Genomic DNA, 13974 nt, shown 5'->3' on the forward strand with positions numbered 1-13974 from the left:
GGCTAAGCTCATTCAGATAAATGTAATAGAATAGTGTGACTTCATTAGAAAAAAGGTAAGTATTAAGAATTCAAAGCATGGGAAATATGTGAAATGATGCAAGATGAAATAAGCAGAACTAGGAAAAACATATATGTATGTATATATTTATATTTATGTACATATACATGCACATATATACACATACGTAAAATAGCTAAACAATGTGAACAGGAAGAATGAAAAAACTGAAACTGAATGCTCTGTAATTAAAATGACCAAGCTCAGCTCCAAAGCAGAGATAAGAAAATGTACCACCTTCTTTATTCATAGAGGTGGAAGTTCCTGAATACACCTTTGCCTAAAGGAGGCCAAAGTCTCCCAGTGCATCCTGGGTCATCTCCAGTCATCCTGATGAATATCTAGTCACTGGATTCAGATGACTCTGGAGGAGAAGTAAGGCTGGTGACCTGCACAGCCCTCCCTCACTCATAACAAAGTCAAGCGCAAGTCATGTCATCATTTCTCTGATGGCATGGTCTTCTTTGGCAGCGAAGGATGAACACAACAATAGAGGTGGAAGATTATGGATGTTGTACATTCCATATAATATCAATCTCATCTAAATTACTGTTCTGATTGTGGGTCTGTCTATGTCTCCCTCTCTTTGTCTCCTTTTCTTTCTTTTTCTCCTTTCCTGCTCTTTCTCTGTCCATCTCTCTGTCTTTCCCTTCTTCCCTCCTTCCCCCTCTTCATCCTTGCCTTTTTTTCTCTTTCTTTCTTTTTCCTTCTTCCTTCCTTTCTTCCTTCCTTCCTTTCTTCCTTCCTTTCTTCCCTCCTTTCTTTCTTTCTTTCTTTCTTTCTTTCTTTCTTTCTTTCTTTCTTTCTTTTTTCTTTCTTTCTTTCCATTCTTCTTCTTTCTTCTCTTCCTCCTCTTTCTCCTCTTCCTCCTCCTCTAGCTTCTCCTTTTCCTTTTTCTTCTCCTTTTCTTCTTCTTCTTCTTCTTCTTCTTCTTCTTCTTCTTCTTCTTCTTCTTCTTCTTCTTCTTTTCTCTCTCTCTCTCTCTCTCTCTCTCTCTCTCTCTCTCTCTCTCTCTGTCTCTCTGTCTCTCTCTCTCTCTCTGTCTCTCTCTCCCTCCCTCTCACAAAAAAAATTTTGCTAGGAGGGACAGCTCCTTGGATGGGAGAGTAGAAAGTGATGTATTTGGAAATGAAGGTGATGTAAAAACCCAAGTTATTGATGCAATTTAAAAAATCTTTCTTAAGAAAAATAATGTAGGGAAACCTTCACCTAAATTCAAGGGCCTGCAGGGGGTCATACGTGCAGAATACAAGCCCCTTTGTTTATTCTAATGTCTCCAGTGCTTGGCATATTTTCAGACACATATTAGATACCTAATAAATGCTTACTAGATTCAAACCATCACATTGGGACATTGTTACAGTAAAAAACACCCTGGATCTAGAGTTCAAAAACCTGGGTTCAAAACTTGTCATTGCCACTTAACTACTTGGGTGGCTTGAGGCAAGTCACTCAACTCTTTGGATCTCAGTTTCCCTTTGTGTAAAATGATATGTTTGAATTACCTGACCTTCCAACACTAAATCTCTGACTCTTTGTGTGACATTATTATCTTCTATGAGAAGTGAAACATGTAGATTAGTAAAGATCATGAAAAATGTCATGGGATGAAGTGATATTAAGAGGTTAGAGGAAGGTTTGGGGTCTTGCGGGGAGGTGATCAGGAAAACTATCATGGAAAAGCTGACATTTGAGCTGATCCCCAAAGAACAGGAGGAGCTAAGCTTCAGAAATTGGAATGGAGAAGAAAATTCCAAATGGAGAGAACAGTGTAAGCAAAATCCCAGTTGCAATAAATTGTGGGATGTGTTTGAAGAAAATCAAAAAGCCCAATTAAGCTACAGTTTAAAGGACATGAAGGGGAAAGGTATGAAATATAGGTAGAAAGGCTGTTTGCTATCAAATTATAGAGGTCCTTGAATGCCAGAATCATGACTTTATTCACTAGGCAAAGAAGAACTATGAGAGTTTTCAGAGGTGTGCATTAGAAAGGTTTGGTTGACAACAGTGTGGGGAATAGATTGGAGCAGAGGAAGCCTGGAAGTGAGAAGACCAATTAGGAAGTCATTATAATAGTTCAGGCAAGAGGTAAGGAATCACGGTTGAAAATCAGTGTTGCAGTGAGTATGGACATGAGAGGCCAAACTCTAGAGATACTGCAGAACTGAAATTGAGGGGGATGTGTTCTGGAGACTGATTGGATGTACTGCATCTGTGTGGAGGCAGGTTAGGTTCTGGGGTAGACAATGGGGAAGAGCTGTAATACAAGGAGGGGTCAGAGATAAGAGATATTTTGAGTCTGAGGGACTGGTCAATATTTCTCTTCTGGGTTATACAAATTGTGGCCCAGGACAATCTTAAATTTGTAGAACATTAAATTCATATGTTTTCAATGAAGAAGATAATATTTTCATATTTAAGTTTCATCTTTAAGATTAATGATACAGTATATTGAATTGTCTGGTTGAATTGCTCACAGAGCATTGATTTGAATCTAATAATAAAAAGAATTTGGCATTTTACAGGTATTATCTCATTTTATTCTCACATCAGCCTTGGGAGACAGGTACTATATCACCCCCAATTTACAGATGAGAAAACTGAGACAGAGAGAGGTAAAATGACTTGCCCAGGGTCATAAAGCTAGTAAATATCTAAGGTTGGATTTGAACTTAGGTTTAACCTGATTCTAGGTCCAGTTCACGAACCATTCCACCACCTATTTCCCTTAATAGTAGCTATGGAAATAAGATAAGGCTCTGAATTTAAAGAAATCACAGAGGAAGCCTAATAAACTTCAGGTCTTGTACTTAAAGGAACTTTCAACTGTTATTCATATCCCATTACAACACAGTTCAAGAAAATGTCTTGGTTCCTTGAAAGTTAATGACTTTATAAGAAACCAATAAATTACAAAACAAAGCCAAAAGAATGAAAAGATGGAATATAATGTGAAATATCTCATTGGAAAAACAACTGACCTGGAAAATAGATCCAGGAGAGATAATTTAGAAATTATGGGGCTACCTGAAAGCCATGATCAGAAAAAGAGGCTAGACATCATTTTTCATGAAATTATCAAGAAAAACTGCCCTGACATTCTAGAACCAGAGGGCAAAATAAATATTGAAAGAATCCTCCAATAACCTCCTGAAAGAGATCAAAAAAGAGAAACTCCTAGGAATATTGTAGCCAAATTCCAGAGTTCTCAGGTAAAGGAGAAATTATTGCAAGCAGTTAAAAAAAAAAAAAACAAGTGGAGTATTGTGGAAATACAGTCAGGATAACACAAGATCTAGCAGCTTCTACATTAACGGATCAAAGGGCTTGGAATATGATATTCCAGAAGTCAAAGGAACTAGGATTAAAACCAAGAATCACCAACCCAGCAAAACTGAGTATAATATTTCAGGGGAAAAAAATGGTCATTCAATGAAATAGAGGACTTTCAAGCCTTCTTGAGGAAAGACCAGAACTGAAAAGAAAATTTGACTTTCAAACACAAGAATCAAGAGAAGCATGAAAAGGTATACAGGAAAGAGAAATCACAAGGGACTTGCTAAAGTTGAACCATTTACATTTCTACATGGAAAGATAATATTTGTAACTCTTGAAACCTTTCTCAGTATCTGAGTAGTTGGAGAGATTACACACACACATACACACACACATAAAAAGAGAGAGAGAGAGAGACAGAGAGAGACAGAGAGAGACAGAGAGAGCGAGCACAGGGTGAGTTGAATAGGAAGGGATCATATCTAAAAAAATAAAATTAAGGGACGAGAGAGGAATATATTGGGAGGTAAAAGGAGAAATGGAATGGGGCAAATTATCTGTCATAGAAGATGCAAGAAAAACCTTCTCCCATGGAGGGGAAAAAGGGGGAGGTGAGAGGGAAAAAATGAAGCTTACTCTCATCACATTTGGCTCAAGGAAGGAATAACATGAACACTCAATTTGGTACGAAAATCTTTCTTACACTACAGAAAAGTAGGGGAGAAAGGGATAAGTAGGTTGGGGGGTATGATGGAAGGGAGGGCAAATGGAATGAGGGAGCAATTAGAAGTAAACACTCTTGGGGAGGGACAAGGTCAAAAGAAAGAATAGAATCAATGGGCAGCAGGATAAGACAGAAGGAAATATACACAACATGACAATCATGGAAGTCATTTGAAAAACTACACACACATAGCTTATATTGAATTGCTTGCCTTCTCAGTGGGGGTGGGTGGGGAGGGAGGAAGGAAGAGAAGTTGGAACTCAAAGTTTTAGGAACATATGTTGAGAACTGTTTTTGAATACAACTGGTAAATAAGACATACAGATAATGGGGTAGAGAAATTTATCTTGCCCTACAGGATAAGAGAAAAGATGGGGATAAGGGAAGGGAGGGGCATTAGAAGGAAGGTAATTGTTGGAAGGGGTAATCAGAACGCATGACTTCTTTGGGGGGGAGGGGAGAGATCGGGGAAAAATTTGAAACTCAATATTTTGTGGAAATGAATGTTGAAAGCTTCAAACCACTAAGTAAATAAATTTAAAAAAAGAAATGTTGTTTATGATATTTAGAAAGTACTTGAAGATTTGCAAAGCATTTTACAAATATCTTATTTGATACTTACAAAATTCCTATGAGGCAGTGCTATAATTCTCCCATTTTACAGAAGAGAAAACTGAGTTTCAGGAAAATTAAAATGACTTGACCAACACAACATATGTCAGCAACACAAGATATGTCACACCACATATCTCTGACCCCAAGTCTAGCAATTGACTCATTACACCACACAAATAAGTGGTTCTTTTCCAAGTTCTCGTAATCCTTCCCCTCCCACTTCCCACTGTCACACCACACAGTAATTTTTATTGAAAGGGTCTTCATCACAATAGTTTTAAAATTGTGACAAAGAAACCTGTGGTCTATCTGTTACTTTTGATTCCGTTATCTTTTTTTTTAACTTGATTGCTCAATTTCTGTGTAATTGTTGAAAACTGATATTTACATCCTCTCACCCTAGTAACTTAAGGGCCTTAGCTGGAGGTCAAAAGAGCACAAGAAATTATAAATTGGTAGAAAGATTTGGGGGTTACATTGATCAGTGTGGGTGGGTGGGCTCAAAGTAAATTTTGTGGTCCTAATGGAATTTGGGGAATATATTGTTCATTTCAAATTTGATATTTGACTTCAAGCACCTTCTCTGCACCTCAATTATCTAATCAATAAAATGAACACAGTATTCCTAACATTACTCACAGAGCTGTTGGGAGGATAAAATGAGGAAATGGACTTGAAAGAGCTTGAGGAAATATAAAATGCTCTATAAATGCAAGGTATTATAATAATGGAAAACTACTATTTTCCAGGTTGAGCTAATATATCAATTACCATTTTATCTGCAGCTTTATGAACCCATTCCTTTACTAACTTAGCAGAGCAATGTATAATAAGTTTATCATCCAGTAGAATGTCTTCTGTTAACTCAGTGCAATCTGAACATTTAGAATGAGAGATTAAGCTTCAAATTGAGACTTTAGAAGCTTTAATCCTATGAGGGAAATAGAATAAACAAGGGGCAAACATGAGTAATCTAAAAGAAAATTTATTACATGAAATTGAAAGGTTTTTCTACAAACAAAAGTCACCCAAATGATAAGAAAAGCAAAAAACTGGCGAAAAACAAGTACCTTTGATAAAGGCCTCATTTTTCAAATGTATAGAGAACTGATTCAAATTTATAAAAATACAAGTCATTCTCCAACTGAGAAATGGTCAAAGGATATGAAGAGGCAGTTTTCAGACAAAGAAATCAAAGCTATCTGTAATCATATGAAAAAATGCTCTAAATCACTATTGATTAGAGAAATGAAATTTAAAATATGTCTGAGTTATCACTTCATACCTATCAGAATGATTAATATGACAAGGAAAATGTTGGAGATTGAAGGGGCTGAAGGAAAACTGGGACACTAATGCACTGCTTGATAGAGTTGAGAACTGCTCCAATGATTCTGGAGAACAATTTTGAACTATGAATAGAGGGCTATAAAACCACATACCCTTTTATTCAGCAACACCACTGCTAAGTCTGTATCCTAAAGACATAAAGAAATGGGGGGAAAGGACCTATTTGTACAAAAATATTTATACCAGCTCTTTTTTGTGGTGGCAGAGAACTGGAAATCAAAGGAATGGGCCTCAATTGGGGATGGCTAAACAAGCTATGGTTTATGATTGTGATGGAATATTATTGTGCTATAGGAAATGACAAGCAGGATGATTTCAGAAAAACCTGTAAAGACTTACATGAACATCATGATGCATAGTGAAGTGAACAGAACCAAGAGAACGTTGTACACAGTAACACCGCTATTGTTCATGAAGTTCAGTGAATGACTTAACTCTTCTCAGCAATACAGTGATCCAAGACAATTCCGAAGGACTACTTATGAAGCAAACTATCTGCCTTCAGAGAAAGAACCAATCTTGATTGAATATAGACTGGAACATACTGTTTTCACTTTCATTTTTTTCTTTTATTTAAGTCATGTACAAAATTACTAATGTTGAAATGTTTTACATTATTGCACATGATTTACCTATATCTGATTGCTTACCATCTGAGGGATGAGGAAGGAGAGGAAGGAAGGGATGGAATCTGGAAGTAAAGCTTAAAAAATGTTTAATAGTTGGCAAAAAAAAAAAAGAAACTTCAGAAGAATCTCTAAATTAAGAGAAAACAATGCAAAAAACAAAGCAAAGAAAAACTGCTTAGGAAAAGGAAAAAATACCCAAAACAATACCATATAATCCAAGGGAAACATTTAAGTATGAAAAACCAACAGTAAAAGAAAATAAATAAAAATAGAAAGCTGAAGGGGCAAAAAGGAAGGGAAAACTTTGAAATAACTAAGTGGGCAAAGAGAAGGGACAAAAGAGATAACTAAGTAATATATAACTAAGTAATAAAAGAAAAAGAAGTTAATGATATGTAAAATATAAAAATTGTGGAAAGCAAAAACAGATGGGGGAGAGGAATGAAATAGACACTGTGCGGTGGCATGAAATAGTTGAAACAAAATTAATTCTAGTGAAAAAGTTCTGACTTGAAAAAAGTACAAGATAAAAGAGCAACACTAAAAGAGATAAATGGAGGAAAATACAACTCTAACAATCAAAATTTTAAAGTTGAAAGGATTAAATAATCGCATAAAACTAAAAACATATCTGATGAGAACAAAACCTAACAATCCATCGTATATGAGAAACACATCTTAAAAAGCAAATGCATATAAAATCAAAATGAGAGTTTAGAGCAAAGTGTGCCATTCATGAGATGAATCCTAAAAGCAAGAATGGTAATCATGCTATCACAGAAAGTAAAAATAAAAATTCACAGTATCAATAGAGATAAACAAGGACATCATATTAAGCTTAAAAGAAAATGTAGACAATTGTATATGCTTAGTATACTACCTACAACCTTTTAAAATACTTAATTAATGCTTCCTAATGAATTGGTTATAATAAATTAAATTTATATAGTACCATAAGATCTGCAAAGTGTCTTCCTCACCTGCTACCTTGTGAGGCAGATGTCATAAATATTTCTGATCCAGAAGCTGAGATTCAGAGTAGTTAAATGTTCTATCAACTGTGGAACCATGATTGTACATGACAACTTCCTGCCACCAAGTCTGCACTTTCCACTATCCCATGCTGTCAAGTTATAGAGGTGTTAATTTACTGTGTTTCTGTTAATTTCTTTGTCTACATTTACCCCGTTATCTAGTAATCTATCATTATTTCATATGCAAAATAGTAAAAACAATTGCCTGCCCCATACCTGCTTCTGTACAGGGAAGAAGTGAAGATTAATTAGTTTAAGTGTTTCGTGTTCCTTGGATTAAAACACTGAAAGGAGAAGAATGCTAGCATTATTTCTTTTTCTAATTGTCATGATTACAATTGGGTTATTTTGATGTTCTTATGGTGGTACATGAATCATAATGACAGTCCTCTAGACCCACTAACAGCAGGTATTTAATAAATACTTGTGGACTTTACTGTCCATAGTAATGTGAATCTGAAATACAGTAAATGCCTATTTAAAATATTTGACCTTGCCAGTCTTTTTGTTCTTAAAATGTAGCAAGTGACATCACTAGTGAATAGAGCACTAGACCTGGAACTCAGGAAGACCTGGTTTTGAATCCTGTCTTTCAAATTTACTAACCCTGTGGGTAAGTCGTTGTGTAAGTTATTCAAGCTCACTGACCCTCGATTTCCCCACCTGTAAAATTGGGATAGTAACACTTGTGGTATTTAGATTATAGGGTAACCATTGGGTTCCAATAAGATGGGTCTTCTTATTTAGTGTCCTAACTATCTTCCTATTTCTAAAGTCAAAGCCCCAAATGGATGAACTTCTTCTACTTGGTAGTAAAGTACTTTTGTTCAGTCATGTTTCAATTGTGTCTGACTCTTCATAACCCCATTTGGGGTTTTCTTGGCAAAGATACTGGAGTGATTTGCCATTTACTTCTTCAGCTTATTTTACAGTTGAGGAAACTGAGGCAAACTGTGTTAAGTGACTTGCCCAGGGTCTGACAGCTAGGAAGTGTCTGAGGCCAGATTTGAATTTAGGAAGATAAAACTTCCTGATTCCCAGCCCAGTGCTCTATCTACTGTGTCACCTAGCTGTCTTCTAGTATAGTACTACAGACTGTAAATTATACATTTTTTTACATTACCCACTAGCTGTTTATTAGAAATCAATCAACCAGTAAACATTTATTAAATGCCTACTATGTCCAAGCACTGTGTTAAGTTCTGCATGAGGCTCATATTTACTAAATAGAATACTAGTGACTGGGAAAGGTCAATTTAGCTCCCAAAAAGTGTCTCATTTATTTCCATGAAATAATTTATGTGGGTTCAACCACTGATAAAAGGTCCATCAGTGTAGCCCTTCATAAGATGCCCTGAAATTAGAAAGCAAAGAAATCGAAACTCTCTTTTTTGTTAATGCTATTTGAGAAACTACTTTATAGAAATCAACTAGAGTATTAATTTCATCATTATTGCTACTAAAACAGTTTTACAGTAAACACTAACTGTGTAACCCAGGGCAAGTCATTTAATTTTTCCTAGATCTGTAAGATGCCGAGAAGATGTCTATTTACATTGGAAGAATACATTCCTCATAGAAATTCCTTATGACAAAATCATAAGTTCTGCTATTTCTATCAACATGTATGTTTATATGAACATATGTTTTATTTTTATATATGTACACATGTAAAACCATATATGAATATGTGTGCATAGATATGTATTCCCTACCAAGTGTATGTAAATATGTGTGTGCGTATATGTATGTGTATGTGTATATATACATACATATATACATACTTTAGGGACACTTTGTATATACACATGCACATGTATGTGCGTGTGTATATATATTCATAAACACAGACACTCACACACACATTTTCCCCCCCATCCCTACATGCTGTTTATGAGAACAGACCCCAAAATCTAAAAGTTTCAGAAAAATTTATTAGCCCATTGGCTTGAGGAAAGTGAGCTGGGAAGGAAGTATGACTCTCTCACGTCCAGACTCTCAAAGATTTACATTATATAGGATTTACACAAAGGTACCTGCACACAAACCATCCGTAGACAGTTAAGCAATCTTTCTGGGAGCAACTTGAAGACAAGTTAGATGGAGATGAATATAAGTAAATGTAAATATTCAATAAAATTTGAGCAAAGCAAAACACAAGAAAATCCAAAACTCAAGCTTAAGTGCATCCAAAACCAGTCCTGGGTGTGGGGATCCAAAACGAGGAAGCTTTGGGTAGATCCAGGACCTGGGACAAGCCAAAATTCCTTTTAACCAGCATTCCTAGAGAGTTACTGGTCAAGTGGCCTTCTGGGTACAGATAAAGAAGGTTGGATTCAAACAGTATAATAAGTTTTCCGAACAACATAAAAAAAATCATTTTTCCTACAACATACACAAACATACATGTATATTGATTTTGGGGAGATACCTGTTGTACATTTATGCCTACATATATGTATGCATTTATTGTTTAGTTGTGTTTAGTTCTTCATGACTCTGGACTATAATATGCCAATACTCTCTATGGCTTGGCAAAGATACTGGAGGTGTTTACCATGTCCTTCCCCAGTAGATTAAAACAGAGGCTAAGTGACATGCTGAGGATCACACAGTAAATTGTATGAGGCCAGATCTGAACTCAGGTCTTCCTGATTTCAGACCTAGTGTTCTATCCCTTGAGTCACTTAGCTGCCTCTGAGTATCCATATACACATATGTTTATCCATATACATATGTAGATATATATATATGCACATATACTTATGTGTATTTATGTGTAAACACACAAGGGATGCCCCAAAAGTCAATGCAATTTTTAAGGCAGTTTTAAGCTATCAAAGTTTGAAACTGTATTAAGACTTTTAGTCTTAATACATAGTTTATTGGTCGAGTTACTAAAAATCTGAAGCATCTGATAAAGAGAATTCTGTGAGAAAATGTGTTCTTTGAAGATGGTTTAGAAGAAGGTAAAACGAGGATTTTTTAAAGAAAGAGGATTATGCTATAATTCCAAATTTTGACCAAGGGGCTTGTGTGACCTCCTCTTCTAATGGTGGTAGTGTTGTGTGTGGCAGGATTTAAAAACGTACACATATACAGACTCCTCTAGATAATGTTAACTTGCTTCCGTTATGTAAATCAGAGACATAAGCACAACGTTGCCTTGGTATGGCTCATGTTGTTCCCTTGGCTTCTGTGCAAACTGATAAATGGAACCTTAAAAGCCAGGGGGGAACAATGATTACTGAAATATGATGCTGCCAAGATTAAAAAAAATCAACCTGGATATGCTGTTCCTTCAGTCAGTGAATATTGTTTAGGGTTATTACTATGATAACTCTGGGGTATAGTAGGTGAAGGGGAGGCGAGCTCCTCTGTTTGGCATTGTGTTTTCATTTAGGAATATTTGGGTAGAACTATTTCCTATCCAATGTTTATGTGTGAAACAAATGGGCATTTGCAAAAACACATGCATAGGTACCTAATACCTGTACATGTATATTTAAGTCGTAATGTGACTATATCTCAACATTTCTGGCTACTTCATGGAGTAGAATCTACCTAGGACCATGTATAGGCAAGCTGCTGTACCACTAAGTATTCTATAGGTGTCATGTCATCATGAAGAACCCTAGACTTGGGTCCTTTGGGGTACGTAGGGAAGTACAAACATATAGTGGAAAAAACAATGTATATTTTCTCTGTGGGAAAGTCACTTAGCTTTCCTGACCCTGTCTCCTTATTAATGAATAGAAGGATTTAGCCTGGATGGCATCAGCAGTCTTTTCCCTCCCACCCCAGGTCTATGATTCTATGTTTTAGAGCTGGATTCTGATCTTAGCTTTGTCACTTACCATCTATGTAAACTTCAGCAAGTTCACTTAACTTCCTGTATCTTGTTCTTCTTATTAGTAAAATTAGTGGGTTTGATTAGATGATCCCAGAGGTCACTTCCATCTCCAAACTGATCATTTATGCCTCTACAACCTCAGTTTCCTTCTTTGAAAAATGAAAGTGTTGGACTAAATTATCTCTAAGGAGGGGCAGAGCCAAGATGGCAGAGTAGAAAGACACATATACCCTAGTTCTTACCCCATAGCCAATAAAATATCTGTAAAGAAAGACTCAACAAATTCTAGAGCAGCACAAGCCACAGAACGACGGAGTAGAGGAGATTTTCAGCCCAGGGTGATCTGGTAGGCCAATGGGAAAAGTCTGTCACACTGGACCTGAAGCAGAGCCCAACTCAGCCTTGGCCGTGTGGTGCCAGGAGGAGGACCAGAGAAGGCCTTGAGGGTGAAATCCCTGATGGCAGCAGCCCCAGTTCACAGATTCCCTCAACCCATAGACACCAAAGGCAGCTTTGAAGGTCAGTGAAAGGGCTTTTTCACCTCTGTGACAAGGGAACATGGTCCTCCCCTAGCCCCAGCCCCAGGAGGTGGCAGCTGTTGAGGCAGAAGCAGAGGGCTGCAGCAGGCTACAGCACCCAGACAGGCAGCCATCAGTATCCATTGTTGGATAAAGCCCCTGCAGGAATTGAACTGCTGACCTGAACCTCCGCCAGGAGCCTGGCCAGGGAGTAAACTCCTCTCCCTTGATTGTGCCACCTTGGAGGAATGAAGATCTTACAGGTCCGCAGAGTATACCCTACTCTTGGCAAAGGACCCAAAAGTCATGTAGCTGGCTGGGAAAATGCCCCAAAAAGGGAAAAAAATAAGACTCTAGAAAGTTACTTTCTTGGTGAACAGGTGTTCTCTTGCATCTTTTCAGAGGAGGAAGAACAATGTTTATCATCAGGAGAAGACATAGAAGTCATAGCTACTGTATCCAAAACCTCCAAAATAAATATACAATGGACTCAGGCCATGGAAGAGCTCAAAAAGGATTTTGAAAATCAAGTAAGAGAGGTGGAAGAAAAATTGGGAAGAGAAATGTGAGTGATGCAAGAAAATCATGAAAAGCTAGTCAACAACTTGCTAAAGGAGATTAAAAAAATGCTCAAGGAAATAACACCCTTAAAAATAAGATAACTCAATTGGCAAAAGAGGTCCAAAAAGTCAATGAGGAGAAGAATGCTTTAAAAAGCAGAATTAACCAAATGGAAAAGGAGGTTCAAAAGCTCACTGAAGAAAATAGTTCTTTAAAAATTAGAATGGAACAGGTGGAAGCTAATGATTTTATGAGAAACCAAGAAATTACAAAACAAAACCAAAAGAATGAAAAAATGGAAGATAATGTGAAATATCTCATTGGAAAAACAACTGACCTGGAAAATAGATCCAAGAGAGACAATTTAGAAATTATGGGATTACCTGTAAGTCATGATCAAAAAAAGAGACTAGACATCATCTTTCATGAAATTATCAAGAAAAACTGCCCTGATATTCTAGAACCAGAGGGCAAAATAAATATTGAAAGAATCCTCCAATAACCTCCTGAAAGAGATCAAAAAAGAGAAACTCCTAGGAATATTGTAGCCAAATTCCAGAGTTCTCAGGTAAAGGAGAAATTATTGCAAACAGTTAAAAAGAAATAACTCGAGTATTGTGGAAATACAGTCAGGATAACACAAGATCTAGCAGCTTCTACTTTAAGGGATCAAAGGGCTTGGAATACGATATTCCAGAAGTCAAAGGAACTAGGATTAAAACCAAGAATCACCTACCCAGCAAAACTGAGTATAATACTTCAGGAGAAAAAATTGTCATTCATTGAAATAGAGGACTTTCAAACCTTCTTGATGAAAGACCAGAGGTGAAAAGAAAATTTGACTTTCAAACACAAGAATGAAGAGAAACATAAAAAGGTAGACAGAAAAGGTAAAAACAGACTTGCTAAAGTTGAACCATTTACATTCCTACATGGAAAGATAATATTTGCAACTCTTGAAACTTTTCTCAGTTCTGGGTAGTTGGAAGGAATACACACACACACTCACTCGCTCACTCACACACACACACACACACACACACACATAAAGATAGAGAGAGGGAGAGAGCACAGGGTGAGTTGAATAGGAAGGGACCATATCTAAAAAAAATAAAATTAAGGGATGAGAGAGGAATATATTGGGAAGTGAAAGGGAGAAATGGAATGGGCCAAATTATCTCTCATAGAAGAGGCAAGCAAAACGATTTCCAATGGAGGGGGAAAGGGTGAGGTGAGAGGGAAAAAGTGAAGCTTACTCTCATCACATTTGGCTCAAGAAGGAATAACATAAACACTCAATTTGGTGTGAAAATCTATATTACACTACAAAAAAGTAGGGGAGAAAGGGATAAGT

This window comes from Notamacropus eugenii, chromosome 1 (genome assembly GCF_028372415.1).
Source record: "Notamacropus eugenii isolate mMacEug1 chromosome 1, mMacEug1.pri_v2, whole genome shotgun sequence".
Taxonomy (NCBI): domain Eukaryota; kingdom Metazoa; phylum Chordata; class Mammalia; order Diprotodontia; family Macropodidae; genus Notamacropus; species Notamacropus eugenii.